The 15370-nt window shown below is 43.8% G+C and overlaps 1 protein-coding gene across 3 annotated transcripts in view; it reads right to left on the bottom strand.

Annotated features, from left to right (window-relative positions):
- The window catches only part of PDE318 (P-loop containing nucleoside triphosphate hydrolases superfamily protein), a 109033-nt gene extending 94037 nt beyond the window's left edge, over positions 1-14996 (bottom strand). For all 3 annotated transcript variants that reach the window (XM_087401579.1, XM_087401580.1, XM_087401581.1), the window contains exon 1: positions 14800-14996. The gene's annotated coding sequence lies outside the window, so the exon portion shown is untranslated. The remainder of the gene's footprint in view (positions 1-14799) is intronic.
- Between the last annotated feature and the right edge of the window lie 374 nt (positions 14997-15370).

The following is a 15370-nucleotide window of genomic DNA, read 5'->3' as shown; positions in this document are numbered from 1 at the left end:
GGCAGAGGAGAGACGTACTCTGATACAACAGTAGGATCAGGTCCAAAAGGATGGGAAGTGGGCGGTGGTACGGGATGGGCAACTCCTTACAAGTCCCCGGTCGGGCACATGGCCTCCCTCCCACTTAGGGGGGCGGGGTCTATGGGACTCAATCATCCGAGACCCTCTCCTATATCATTTGGAACTATAATGATACCTTATGGTCAGAACCAAGGAACTTCTCGGAATCTTTTACAGATCGTGACATAGTCTTCTATACAGAGACACATCAGAGCCCAAAGCGTCCTCTGCCAGTAGTCAATGGATACATTTGGGAGTCTGCTTACAAAGATAAGACACGAGACACAAGAGGAGTACGAGGACCCGGAGGAGTAGCAATGCTTTACAGGTCTTCTCTTTTGGGAGCCATCTCAGTAGAGAAGAGAGACTCACGCTCCAGATTTCTCTGGATCCAGATTCGACATAGACAACTCGGACTTGTTTGTAGCGGCATGCTACTTTCACTAGACCTCACACTTTGTCCAAGATATTCGAAAGGACGTCGAGACATCACCATACATAGCTCTATCAGGACATTGTTGATTTCTCGAGCCGCGAGTGCTGACGTGGCTAGCCATTGCAAGTCATGGAAGGCCTACAAAGCTTTGCCTGTTACTTGAACTTTTTTTCTGCCTGTCTTTACCCCCTTGAGTAAATCTGTAAGAGAGGAGGGGCTGTGTGTGTCGAGAAACCATCCATGTGTGAGCTGTATGCTTGACACAAACCTACAAAGGATCGGATCTCCTGAGCCGTCGTGGGAACAGCCCAACTTGTGATAGCTTGAATCTTCTCTGGGTCCAATCGAATCCCTTGAGCACTAATAATGTAGCCCAAATACTGAATTTCCAGCAAGCCGAATTCACTTTTCTTTGCGTTGAAATATAGTTAGTTATCACGTAATAATTGTAGGGCACGTCGCACATCCTTAATATGCTGCTCAGCTGTAGCGGAAAAGACAAGGCACTTCCCAATATACTCTGCCAATACTCGTGACATCATCTTGTTGAATGTTGGTGGTGCATTCTTTAGACCAAAGGGCATGATGACGAACTCATAATGAGCTCGCTCTGTTCAAAAAGCTTCAAAAATCCGGACTTAATGGTAGCCACTCTTGAGGTCAATCTTTGAGAAAAAATTTGCACCATTGAGTCGTTCCAAGATGTACTCAATGCGGGGCATAGGAAAGTTGTTAGAAAGTCAATACGAAAACTTACTTCGAGGTGTCGAGTCCAGAAGTAGATCAATGAGATGGTCTTCCGGTCGGTTGGGAGGAAGTTGAGGTGGCAGATCATCCCGGAGCATGATGTCTTGGAACTCTTGGAGTAGATCCACCATTGTTGCTTGCCCCAGCAGAGGAGCGGCTTGAACTGCAGTGATTCAGCATTGGGCATAGACAAGTGCACACATGGCACTCTTGCGGGCGGCGCAACCTGCTTGAATATGCAAGATTAACGGAATCCCTGGTATGCTCCGATCGCCGTGTATCACGGCGGGCTCAAGTAAACCTTTCACAATAGTGAAGGTGTCTTGCCGCCAATCAGGCGTCGGTACATGCTCACGGAACCACAGAATCCCGAGGATTATGTCGCATCCCATCAAAGGAGTCGAAATAAAATCCCGCATAAACATGGCCTTCTGAACTGAAAAAGTGAACTGGATGGCCTTATGCGTGATGTATGTGCGCAAGCCGGGCGTGAGCCCGTCCACTGCAAGCTCGTGAGGCACCAACCTGCACCCCACTGTCTTAGCAGGTTGCAAAGTGGACTTTGTATTGCTCATCTTGAATCCGCGCTAACGGAAAATGAGCTACAAATGGATGAATAAATTGCAAAATTGCTGAATGGTCACACTTACCATCATACTTAACAAAATTTGGAGTGGACCAAGTGAGTGGTGTTACCTTTGTTGATGACGAAGTTGTGGCAGTGACAGTTGCTACGCTCAAACTTGCCTGCATAGCGGCTAACATCTGTTTGTGTTGGAGAAGCATTGCCTCTCAGTCTAGCTTTTCTTGCCTCTCTACCTGGGCGAGCTCTACGCGTCGCAGTGCCTCCTCATTTTTGTGTTCCTCACGCATCAACAACATCAATTTTTCAAAATCTATGGTTCCTCTTTCTTCCAGCGGCTTGTCTGCTTCTTTTTCCTCCAGACGTTGTTTTGTCTGTGTTAGAATTATAGATATAATTCAGCAGTGACCAATGTAATATAATAAGCTAGTTAGGGGCACTTTTCCCTCTTTAAGAGGTTTTTCCCCCTAACCGCAGTTAGTTCACTAACTATGGTTAGTGACTACTAAGGTTTTGTCACTAGGACAAAACCTTCTCTCTCTCATTGACTTGTATTCTTCACACTCTTCTACTGCAACTCAGCTTTCAGCTTCCAAGCTTTTAAGCTCTCACTCTCTTGCTCTCTCTCACTCACCATTCTCTCACATTTGGTATCAGAGCATTAGATCCAACTCCCTACGACTTCCCCGTTGAGCTCCAGCTGCAACTCAGCTTCGCTACTACACATCGTCCGTACAGTCCGTACGACTGTACGGAACCTGCACTTGGTTTCTGCACGTCTATACCTGCCGTACTGCTCCAACTGCATCACGTACCGTACCTGCAGACTTGAAATCCGACCATACCTGTCGTACCTATCTACCGTTCCGTACCGTACCTGCTCGTCCGTACAACGCGTACCATACTTGCTCGCCGTACATCCCCGTACAATATATGTTCGCTGTACAGTACCGTACAGTATGGAACCTGCACTTGGTTTCTGCACGTCTGTACCTGCCGTACTGCTCCAACTGCATCACGTACCGTACCTGCAGACTCAAAATCCGACCATACCTGTCGTACCTATCTACCGTTCCGTACCGTACCTGCTCGTCCGTACAGCGCGTACCGTACCTGCTCGTCGTACATCCCATACAATATATGTTCGACGTACAGTACCGTACATCCCGTGCCGTACAGCTCGTTGTCTTCCGTACAGCACGCACGTTCTCCGTACAATACTTCCGTACATCACGTACTGTCAGCCGTACAGTACTTCCGTACTGTTAGCCGTACAGTATTTCCTTCCATACAGCAAGTAGTCCTTTGATTTCGTACAGGAGAACAAGCAGGTGATCTTTGGCAGGCAAATTTTGCAGACAGCCATTGTTTGGCTCAGTTTTTTGGAAGAATTTGGGGCATTTTGTTTGTTGCAGACATTGCAATCATTTTGTAGTTTCGGAGCTACACTTGGAGCAAAAATTGCAGATTTGGTCTGAAATTTAGGGCTTTCTGCTGAAATTGCAAAATTTGGGGCTTTCAATACTTCTGCCCCTTTCTGGTTGCAATTTCAAGCTCGAAATTTGGGGCTTTCAGTTCTGCAGTACAATTTCTTGAAGAAATTTGGGGATTTTGTAATTACACTGCAATCTTGCAGTGAAATTTGGGGCTTTTGCAGACAGAGCGCAATTCTTGCAACATTTGGGGCTTTTGATCAATTTGCCCCTTTCCGGTTGCAATTTCAGGCCTATTTTGGGGCTTTCGTGTTGGGAGAGCAATTTTGGAGTTTTCAGTTCATACTGCCTTTCTTGGAGTGTTTTGCAGCACTTTTGGCAGATTCTGGAGAGTTTTTGATGCTTGGACAGATTTCTGACAGTGCAAGTACAGAAATCTGAGTTGCATTTACAGCCCGTGCTTGGCTGTGTTTTTTGGGAGTTGTGCATTTCATTCCCAGTCTCTTTCTCAGATATGGCCCATCAAAATCAGAATGACTTCCAGTTCGGTGGTCTTTCACAGGAAGACAAGTTGGATGGTACCAACTACTCCCTCCGGAGTTTCATGGTACGCAATATTCTGATTTCTCGCAATTTATGGGATTATGTCAATGGGGGTGAGATCCGACCAGTAGATATTGCACCTGCTACCCCTCCCCAGCAAGGAGGTGGAAGAGGTCATGCACAGGGTGCAGCTACAGTCACTACTCCAGACAGAAGAGATGGGATTCACGGGATGCCTTAGCTTTGTCATGCATCTCTCTTTCAGTGAAAAGATTTATCATTCATGCATATCCGGTCATGTAAGACCTCCAGGGCAGCGTGGGATATTTTGGAAAGCATGTATGCAGCTCGGAATGATGCAAGGGTATCTTTCTTGAAAAGAGAGTTGAGTAATACACATATGGAAGAGGGTGACTCCATGTCAGTCCACCTCACAAAGCTACAGGATCTCAAAGAGCAATTGTTAAATATAGATGAAATTATTCATGATTCAGAGATGATTACAACCACTCTGAATTCTCTTCCTGAGTCTTATCTCAGCTTTCATACCTCGCTGAGCTTATCATTGAGGGGGGGTGCAAATCCTCTCACTTTTCATGAGTTGATAGGACTTCTGCTTCAGGAAGAGCAGACCAGGAAAAATTTGGCTTCACGTGCAGGTGAACAAGCCATGCTCTCAAAGTTTAAATCAAAAACAAAGGGACAGGCAAACACATCAGTAAATCAGCCTTCCAGTGGGTCAAGACAGCCTTCACAAAAGGCTAAAAATGATGCAAGTAAGCCCAAGAAGAAGGGTTTTTGTCACTACTACAAAAAGCCACGTCATCACATAGCAGAATGCAGGAAAAGGCTTGCAAAACAGAAGAAAAACAGCTCCGGTATGGCTGTTTCAGATTCAGCTCCTCATGCATCTGACAGTGGGGATGCTGCAGCCAACTTTGTTGGACAGGATTATGCCTTTTTATCTTGCATTTCAGATTCTAGGCTGGCTGTTCCAGATGCTCGGGATAGTACAGCCACTTGCAGTGATGATACATATGCATTTTTGACTTGCAGTTATGACTCTTCTATGGATGCATCTGCTTTCAGTGTCAATGAAACACTGAACACTTGGTATTTTGATAGCGGTGCATCCAAGCACATCACTTCTAGGAAGTGTCTTTTTACTTCCTTGCATCCACCTCCCGTTGGTAAGAAAGTCACTTGTGCCAACAACTCATCATATTCAGTACGTGGCACAGGAGATGTTGAGCTCACTGCCATTGATGGCTCAATTTTCAGACTTTCAGATGTCTTATATGTGCCTGGCATAACCAAAAATCTTCTTTCACTCTTAACAGAGTTGGATTTCAGGTCATCTTTGAGGATGACAAATGTGCTGTCCGAGACAAGGAAGATGACTATGCCTTAAGGTTATCTGGTACTCTGCTGCGTGGGCTTTTTCAGCTTGATATTTTTGAGAAAAGAGCAACCCATGCTCTTGCAGTTTCTACCCCTACAGCTGCCATGCAGAATGCAGAATTATGGCATGCCCGATATGGCCACATGCATTACAACAGCTTGATGACACTTCACAAGTATTCCATGGTTGATGCATTGCCACCTCTTGAGATACCTTCTCCACATGCCTATGAAGGGTGCATTTTAGGCAAGATGCATAGATTCCCTTCAAGAAGGATGGTTCAGTTAAAGCTGTCCGGAAATTACAGCTTATACATAGTGATGTCTATGGTCCCATGAGGACTCCATCATTGGGTGGTCATCTCTACTTCATTACATTTATTGATGATTACTCCAATTTTACTTGGGTTTATGGGCTGAAACACAAATCTGAAGTGTTCACGGTGTTTAAACACTTTTCAGCCATGGTTGAAAATGAAACCGGACTCAAGATACAGACATTGCGCACAGATAGAGGTGGGGAATACTTGTCTGCAGAATTTGATGCTTTTCTGAAAGGCAAAAGTATTGTGCATCAGCTCATAGTCAGGCTAACCCCTCAACAAAATGGCAAAGCTGAGAGGAAAAATAGAACCCTCATGGAGATGGACAGATGTATGCTGAAAAGCAAACACATGCCTCACAAATTCTGGCTAGAGGGCTTGATGTGTGCCAATTACATTTTGAATCGGGCTCCCACTAAGGCTTTAAAAACAATAACTCCTTATGAGGTCTGGAATGACAGGAAGCCTTCAGTGGATCACTTCCGAGTCTTTGGATGCCTTGCTTATGCTCATGTGCCAGTTGAATTTAAGCACAAATTGTCTGATAAAGCCATTAAGTGCATATTTGTTACAGTGCAGAAAGCAAGGGGTACCGTCTCTACAATCCTCTAATTTTATTAGTGATGTTTGTGTTGAAAGATAAGGCAACCTCTTGCCTATAAAATGAGGCTTGTACCTTTCAATCATTATCAATCAAATCTAAGTACTCTTGTTAGTACTAATTAGCATCTCAGCATTAGTACTAATCAGCATATTAGTGTTGATTTAGCACTTCGTAAGTTTCACAATAGTGTTGGAAAGGTCCCCTCCCCATCTGTAAGCCCCCATATGAGGAGAGCGTGGGGGAGGGAGACCTAGGGCAGAAGATGCCCACAAAGAGAGAGAGAGGGCGCTGCCACATGGGCAGCACCTCACAAGAGAAGATACGTGGAGCTTCACAGAAGGCGCTCATTTAATGGGCCAGAGGGGGCAGGTTGAGGGCCTTGTGCCCTCATAAATCATCACGTGGAGCAGCCTTTGAGGAGCAAAAAGGAGCAGCACCAGCAGCAGCAGTTGGGCCTCATCCTGGAGGTGAACCTGGCTGGAGACCTGCACACTTAGCTCACTCAGAGGGCTGCTGGTTTGCAGACAGCAAGATGGAAGAGATCTGGACGGAAAGTCTACTTACGCTCGAGGTGGAGCACACCGGTTCGAGTCTAGAGATAGCCGGTAGATAGGAGAAGGACCTTGCGGTAAGATCAAAGGACCACACCATTGGTGGGACTCTGGATCTATCTCTTTTGTATTGTGTCCATAGCTTTGAACGGAAATATATTATTTTGGTGTCTTCTATATCTGGCTGGTTCATTGTCTATTGATGAGTCTGCACACCTATGCTATGCACATAAGTTTAAGAAGTTTGTGATTCCACTCCCCACACTACACTGTGTGAGCTCCTGGGCTATTCTATCAATCTTCCGCCGTGCGTACCCTCTGTTGGTCGATTTCTAACAAATAGTACTACAATAGTACTAAATGAGTACTAAATCAGCATATCACCATTAGCACTAATTAACATATCAATTCTCATTACTATGTCAGTATCAATACTATATCAACATACTTTGTATGTATGTATGTATGTATGTATGTATGTATGTCTCTGTGTGTGTGTGTATACATATGTATGTATGTATGTATGTATGTATGTATTTTTGTATGTATGTATGTATGTGTGTGTATGTGTGTATACATACATCATACTCTACACACACAAGTACACATATTGAAGGGTAGCTCTCCATACACACTTTTTTTTTGTGAAACTAAGAACATTATATTATGAAACATCCATTTTACAACAGGGCAGTGCTCAAGAAAAGAGCCAATGCCCTATCCATCAGAAACAGTAAAAGAAAAGCTCAATGGATGAGACATCCAAATCCTCCTCATGCAAGGCATCGTATAAGGACTGCCGCAATGAGGCCCAGAAGAACTCATAAGGATGCTGAAGAGATGAATTCAGAAATGCATGATTGCGCTGAAGCCAGAGGGTCCATAAGGCCCAGTATCTGATCCAATGCAAGCAAAGAGAATACTGGGACAAAAAAGCTGATAATCTGCCAAACATCCACAAAAACCTCGAGAACCTGTGTGTTGGAAATCTGAGAGATAAAAAATAGGAGATCTTGTCCAGAAGGTCTCTCGAATATGAACAAAACCACAATAAGTGCTGAATACTCTCAGGAGCATGATGATATCTTGGACAAAGAGGAGAGGCAATCCTTCTTTGAGCCAATTTCACTCCCACTGGAAAAATACCAACAATGCATCTCCAAAAAAAGAGTCTCTGCTTTAATGGCATTTGCATTGGTATTGTTTTTCTCTATGTTTGATAAGAGTTTGAGTATCAAGTGATAGCCTAGCAGCTCTCACTTATTTCTATCTTCTAAGATATTGTATGGGATTGAGAGGATGAGTGGAATGGATCATTGTAAATACCATGTGTATGAATGATAAATACCTTGGTATGGGGTGGGAGTTATTTGTATATGGGATACTATGGAGTTTTTAGAAAATAGTAAGAGTGAGTAATATAAAGAGGTGGGCTCATGTCCATGTGTTCCAATAATATAAGAAAGATCACATGCCAAGCGTGTGGAAGGCATGTGGAGGAGTATGGAGTCAAGAGGAATCCTTCTAGAATTCCTATGTGGAATAAGGAGGATGTGGACATATGAAAAAGAGAGGGCCCCTATGGGCTCCATGTGGGGAGACTCTTGACTTTCTCAATATTTTAAGAGTCTTGAGCATCTTTTGATGGGACACATGGCAAGAGTAGCCAAAAAGGACATGGATGGTGATATCAATTTCAATTTTTCTTTCCGCCAAGATAAAGACTTATTCAGATGCCAAAGAGAATTTGCACGATGAGCAATCCATGGAGGAGGTAAAATCAATCTATAAGCCTGTATGGAAGTCAATAAATGCAAAGGTTGAGAGGATAAGCCTGGACTTGAAGATTGAAGATGCCAATCTTAAAGCATGTCTCTTACTTCCAATGATGAAATTGGAACAAAAGGGAGTAAGAGATTTGCAATAACTTTCCATATGGGTCTATGATGCATCCCAAGATTGTATTGTTGACAATCTGCCGGAAAAGAGAGAATATACCCCTGAGTATCTACCACATCATCAATGAACCGGATGCCCAACTTCATGAGATTGTAAGCCCTGATTGGTTGTTGTACAGCAAGAGGAGAGTAAACAACAGCACTCCAGTGAAGGCTTTCCAGTCGAAGAGATGAAGCTATAGAAGCAGGATGGGGAGACCATTTGATGCGAGAGTGCACCTGCTTCCAATCCTAAATCAATGAGCCAATGCCCATAAGCATTTGTGCGCATCTGGCCACACAAAAATGCCAACATAATAGACCATGGCTGCTTAACTAGCTTTGGTCCAAAACCAAGTCTAGACATGGTTTGAGAGACATAATCCCACTGTACGGTATCAAATGCTTTTGCCACATCCACCTGCATGACCAAAACATCTTGTGCTGAATATTTAGCATATTCCATTGCTATAAGAGTATTGGAGATATTATCATGTATATTCCTTCTTGGAACAAAACCATATTGCCTGGGATGAAGACCATCATGAAGAATATCCTTTACCTGGTGAACCAACATTTTAGCAATAAGTTTATATATAACAGGCATCAAAGTGATGGGCCTCCAGTCAGCCATAGTCTCACATAGGAGTTTTTTGGGCACAAGCTTGACCAGACCATACTTCCAAGCTGAAGGAAGATGTTGATGCTACCGGGCTACATTAATGAGCTTCAAGATTGGACCCTTCAATTCAGCCCAGAAGGCTACAAAAAATTCAACCGTCAAACCATCCCAGCCAGGGGATTTATGTTTACCCAAATGTTTGAGAGCATCATCCAATTCAATATCTGAAAAAGGCACTTCCAACAATGAAGCTTTTGGCAAAGAAACAATAGGAGAGACAAGATCAATAAATTTGCTCCGAGCCAATTCAACCCGAGGAGTAGAAGGATATGGCTGAGAAAAAAGAAGCTGAAAATGATCCAGACATTGTTTTTCTAGTTGAGATAAAGTCTGGGTCCAAATACCATCTGATTTTCTGACTCTCATGATAGATTGACTTTGTCTATATGCATGTAAATTCCGAAAAAAAGATTTTGAGGAACAGCCCTTATCTAGCATAGGCTTAACTCTAGCCCTTGTCTGCCATTTGGAAAGCTTGCGTTTATCATTGGCATCAATTATGGAAGAAGCACAAGACAATGAACTCTGTTCAGAAGCAGAAAGGAACCTTTGATGGCTAATATGTACCAAGGACTGCTTTTATGATTTTGCCCACTGGATATGATGCATGGTTTCTGCCATGTATCATCTTCCATATTCCTTAATGACATTTTGAATGCGATGCACAAAAGAGTTCCAAGCAAAGTCAATATCCTCCCAAGAATGTGATAACAATGGCCTGCAAGCCAATCGAATCATTTGCTGGAAATTTTCATGAGAAAGATATGATTGATTGACTTGTAAGTGTCTAACTGGAGAGACCTGCATATCATCCAGAGGCATACCAAATGACAAGTTCAGCCAAAGAGGAGTGTGATCAGACAGTTGTTGAGAATGGTCAGTCCACATTTGACATGTATAATCATCATATTGCTGAGCATGAATAAGACACAATCTATCAAGCCTGGCCAAATATTCTGTAAAAGCATTATGATGATATGTAAAGCCCAAAACTGAAGGATGAGTTGCTGTCCATAAATTTGCGGTACGAAGTGATGAAATCATATGTTCCCATTGCTGAATTTCAGAGGGCAGCATATGGGATTTATGAGTGGTATTGTCCTTCCAGTGAGGAGAATTATTGAAATCACCAAAGTATAGCATTAGTGGACCAAGGATATTGCTTTATGGAATCCCACATTCGAGCTCTACAAGCTGAAGTTTGAGAGGCATACAAGGAACCAATTTCAAAAATCTCTCCATTGATCATGCATTGGATAATCATCCATCGGCCACAAAGATCATTATATGCTACACAGGGCTGCAAATCATGTCTAGCTAGAATGCACACCCCAGAGAATTAATCAGAGCCTGCATAAAATATATCATATCCTGAAAAGAACCCATGCTGGCCAGCAAAAGAATGCTGATTATGCTCTTGCAGACACACAACATCTGGATGAGTTGTATTTATATAGTACCAAAGGAGGCTCCATTTATTCGGGTTGCAAAGGCCCTGTATATTGTAAGAAATACATTTAAGAGAAGCACGCATGAAAATATGTACAAGAAATGAGTAGTCCTCAGAAAGAAATGGAGGCATCAGGCCTCTACCATTGCCTCAGGATCTTGCTGACCCTCAGAATCCAATTCCCTGACAAGATCATCTTCTTCACAAAGCCGAATACCCTTCTTGACTGCATTGACCCATGCCTTTGAGATGGGGTTATCAGAAGAGGTAGATGGTTGACCAGGAGAAGGAGCAGAAGCATCCCAATTACGAGATTGGAGAGGTCTTTGTTTGAGAGGCACTGTCTTCTTTGCAGTCTACCAACTCTCCACACACACACACACACACACATATATACATACATACGTGTGTGTGTGTGTGTTTCACCCCAAAAAAAAAGAATGTGTGTGTGTGTGTGTGTGTGTGTGTGTGTACAAATAATTCCACACCCAAAAAAAAGTGTGTACATACATCGTACTCTACACACACACACACAGTTTTCCCCATACATCCACAAAATAGTAGGATTACACCCAGCAGAAGATGGTGACATTACTCAATCTTGGTTATGGGACACTATAAGTGATGCATAGATAGTCAACCCTTAGTTTTAGATAGAGGGGAAAAAGATGGCATTGTTAATTTACCCGTGCTTCCTGCTTTCTAAATTCTTTGCTTCCTTAGGGCACATTGGATTGAGATTCATCATTGTCAAAGCATGATGCATGGGTAATTTGATTAAGCTATCCAATAGGGCTGAATACAACTCTAATGGAAAGAATAAGTACTTGTAAAGGGACTAAACCCTCACTGCAAAAGGAAGTGGAAGTGTTGTAAGGAGGGAGCTGGACCCTCACTATAGATCTGCATAATGAGGGCTGCTATGAGGGAGACCCTTTCTGCTGCTGTAATCCGGAGCTGAACTGATCTGTAGATGATCCTGTAGAGATCGTGGCTGAGGGACAGATCTGCTGCTGCCTAGCCATCCTTGTCTGCTGCTGATCCTATACTGCTGGCTGAGGAAGTTCTGCCCTAGAACAGCCCTGAATGGAGGATGAAATGAATAGCAAGGAGGCTCCCTTCTATAGGCTTTTAGGGCAGACTGGCCGACCCTAGTCGGATAATCAACGCCAACCATTAGACCCTAGTCGACTAGTCCACGTTTGCAGTGTCAAAATGTTGGCTTTTATACTAGAAAGTCAACATCGTGTTTTTTGACCTGCATTGTCTTCTGAGGCTACCTAGTGCAGTATTTGCTGGCGCTGCAGCCTGTAGGCAGCATGCCACGGGTTGTGGATGCCTGTGACATCCACCCCCTCCTCACCCTCCCAAGAGATTTCAGTAGTTGTGTAGGCATTACCGCATCATCCACACCCCCCCCCCCCTCACCTATCCTTTCGGCTGGCAATGACATGATAGGCCTCTTTGGTACACATTGAGTCGTCAACGGCTAGGACGGTATGGACCTTGCATGACTTGGATTTCATTATTGAGCCTGCTTTTCTATCCAAGCTAGAGATCATTGTTTATTGTTTTACTCAAGTCTCTAAATTTACGCCCTTTCCTCTCGACTCCACCAGACAGCCCACCAAACTCCTTCCTGCGAAGTATGGGAAGCAAGAGGTGGACTGGCAAGCGTGTGGAGGAATACCTCATCGAGCAGATCGGCTACCACATGAAGGAGTGGATTGGCCCACAAGTTAGATATATCTAGATAAATCCAGGAACATGCCTGAACTTATCCTCAAAAGACACAACACTGTGTGCAGTTTCAATCTCATGATAGTCACTCCCAAGGTTGAAAACCATAAACTCCATCATGCATAGCAAGGACTAACTATATGACATCCCCATCGACATCATCAACGGCCCAATGGTGGGTGTCGACTGTAGTATAAACATATGCACTCACACATACAAATCCACACACCCACACATGCTCGGGCATTCATTCACACAAAGGTCTTTATACTGAGTTTCTGTCAGCACTCCGAAAGTGAAGGGTAGCAGGCTAATCAAAAAGTAGTCCACAGCTACAATTGCTTGTGGAAACTATACAGTTTCATTTTAGTCTCTTCGAAACAAATCTAAGTTTAAAAATGCTTAGATAATCTTGCTGATAGGGCAAAAGCCGCAATATGTACGAAACTTCACAAGGTGAAATTTGCATGTCCGCTAATACAGGGGAACATTTATGTCCAAACTCATCCTCTAAAAGCAAAACACACAGTGCAGTTTCAATTTCATGATCACCACTCACAAGGTTGAAACCATAACCTCCTTCACGCACGACAGCTAACTACTATGACATCCACACAGACGTCATTTGCGTCCCAACGATGGGTGTAGCCCATAGTATAAATATATGCTCTCACACATACAAATCCACACACCCATAGTTGAGCATCCATTTATGCACAGATCTTCGAACTGAGTTTCTGTCAACACTCTAGAGGTGAAGGGCAAACTTAGCCGCGAGAAAGGCTAGCACTAAAGGAGAAGGCTAATAAAAAAGCAATCCACCTTCTCTTCATTCAAGCTACAACTGCTTGCGAAGACTATACAATCTCATTTTAGTCCTCTCCAAAACGAATTTAAGCAAAAAGATGCTTAGACAATCTAGCTGATGGGGCAGTCCACCACTTAAGATACAAAGAATTTATCTCAATATCAACAAGCCACAACATATATCATCTTAATGAATCCAGGAATATGCACAAACTCATCCTCTGAAAACACAACACACAATGCAGTTTCAATCTCATGATAGTCACAAGGTTGAAAACCATAAACTCCATCACGCATAGCAGGACTAGCTACAATGACATCCCCACCGACGTTTCGGTGTCAAACGGTGGGTGTCGACCAAAGTATAAACATATCTCACACATACAAATCCACACACCCACATACTTTAGCATCCATTTATACAAAGGTCTTCGTTTTGAGTTTCTGTCAGCACTCCAGGGGTGAAGGGCACACTCAGCCCTGACAAAGGCTAGTACTAAAGGAGAAGGCTAACAAAAAAGTAGTCCACATTCTCTTTATTCAAGCTACAACTGCTTGTGAAGCCTATACAATTGCATCTCTCCCACACGAATCTAAGAAAAAAATGCTTAGACAATCTATCTAGATGAATCCCAAACTCATCCTCTAAAAACACTTCACGTAGTGCAGTTTCGATCTAGAGTCTCTGTGACATGAGGACCGCCTAGTTCATGATCTAAAAGAGATAAGGCAAATTGTCAAAACAGAGCACTTCTACAGAATACTTGGGGAACTAGATATCCTTACCACGGAAAAAATCAGAACAAGAGAAAAATGCCGGATGGTCAGAAGGAGGATGATTCAATGATTCGACTTTATCTTTCTGGACAAGGAGCTCTCCCTTGAAGAGTTAAAAGGCACAATCATTTCTATGGCAAAAGGCAAAAACCTTGGCGAAGATGGACTCCCAATTGAATTTGGTCCACAAGTTAGAGACTATTTTGGAAGGAGTGGCTGGTATGTAAGGCTGAACTCCAGCTGTGGAGGAAGGCCGAACGGGAGATGGTACGCTAGTTGGTGAGAGCCCAATTGGCATCGACTGGTGGTCGTTTGACTTCGACAATTTACAATCGTTGCGGTATGGTGGAGTACCCAACATCCTCGTCCAAACCAAAAGCCACAAAACAACTCCGTGACTATGCATCTTCTCAATCTTCTTCCTCGTCTTCAACCTTCCGAGAGCAAACTGTTCGGCCTGTATCACCTTCATCATGAGCCTCGACTTGGTAGCTTGGAACCTGAACAGGCTCCATAGCAGAGGTCCAAGGAAGCTGGTTCTTCGATAGGAGGTCCAGCCAGCATTTGTAGGTGAAGCCTTGGAGCCGACAGGAGGGGAGACCTCCAGCGATACGTGGTATAAAAATCTTTCCGTACATGCGTTACCGTGCATCAAAATATTCCGCCTGATTCCTTAGGACTACGTAGCAAACAAGTAGACATCCTAGTAGTTGTAGAAATCCAACCTGTTTTCCGGCGCACTCGAATTAATTCTGCACAGGGAAGTCTCGCATCTCAAGCATCGTCGAACATTGAACACATCCGGAGCTTCCAGAATTCTGCATTGTCACTGCATGCAGCATATATGCACAAAAACGCATACCCCATACATAGCTCATTCATGGACTACGTTAGTCCTTAAATGCTTTCAAACAATGAACATCGAGAAGATCTTAAGGGAGTTTACAGACTACAGCCGCACATGCCCGCCCATCGTGCATTGAATGCATATGCGCCGTGGATTGGACGTGGGCAAGCAATCTTGCCCCTCCATGATCCGGGGGCGGTGCCCATGGTGCGCAAGTCTGTAAACACCCTTAGAAGATCTTAACATGGGTCCTGTTTCCACGCAGCTCGGATGTGCTCATCTAACTGCAAGTGTGAGCATCTTGTGGGTTCACTCAAGCTTTCCTCAACTCGGCGCGGTGGCAGTTCGAGCATCACGGTGCGTTGGAGTTCAACATATCCTCATTGGGGGTGGTGGTCGTTGGAGCATCAAGGTGTGCGTTGGGCCATCGAGTGTTGGATGCCCTAGGT

The sequence above is a fragment of the Dipteris shenzhenensis genome, chromosome 30, assembly GCF_047967505.1.
Source record: "Dipteris shenzhenensis isolate YYH24624 ecotype China chromosome 30, Dip_SZ_1.0, whole genome shotgun sequence".
NCBI lineage: Eukaryota > Viridiplantae > Streptophyta > Polypodiopsida > Gleicheniales > Dipteridaceae > Dipteris > Dipteris shenzhenensis.
Note: the sequence above shows the minus strand (reverse complement) of the source record. Positions and strands in the feature narration are given on the sequence as shown.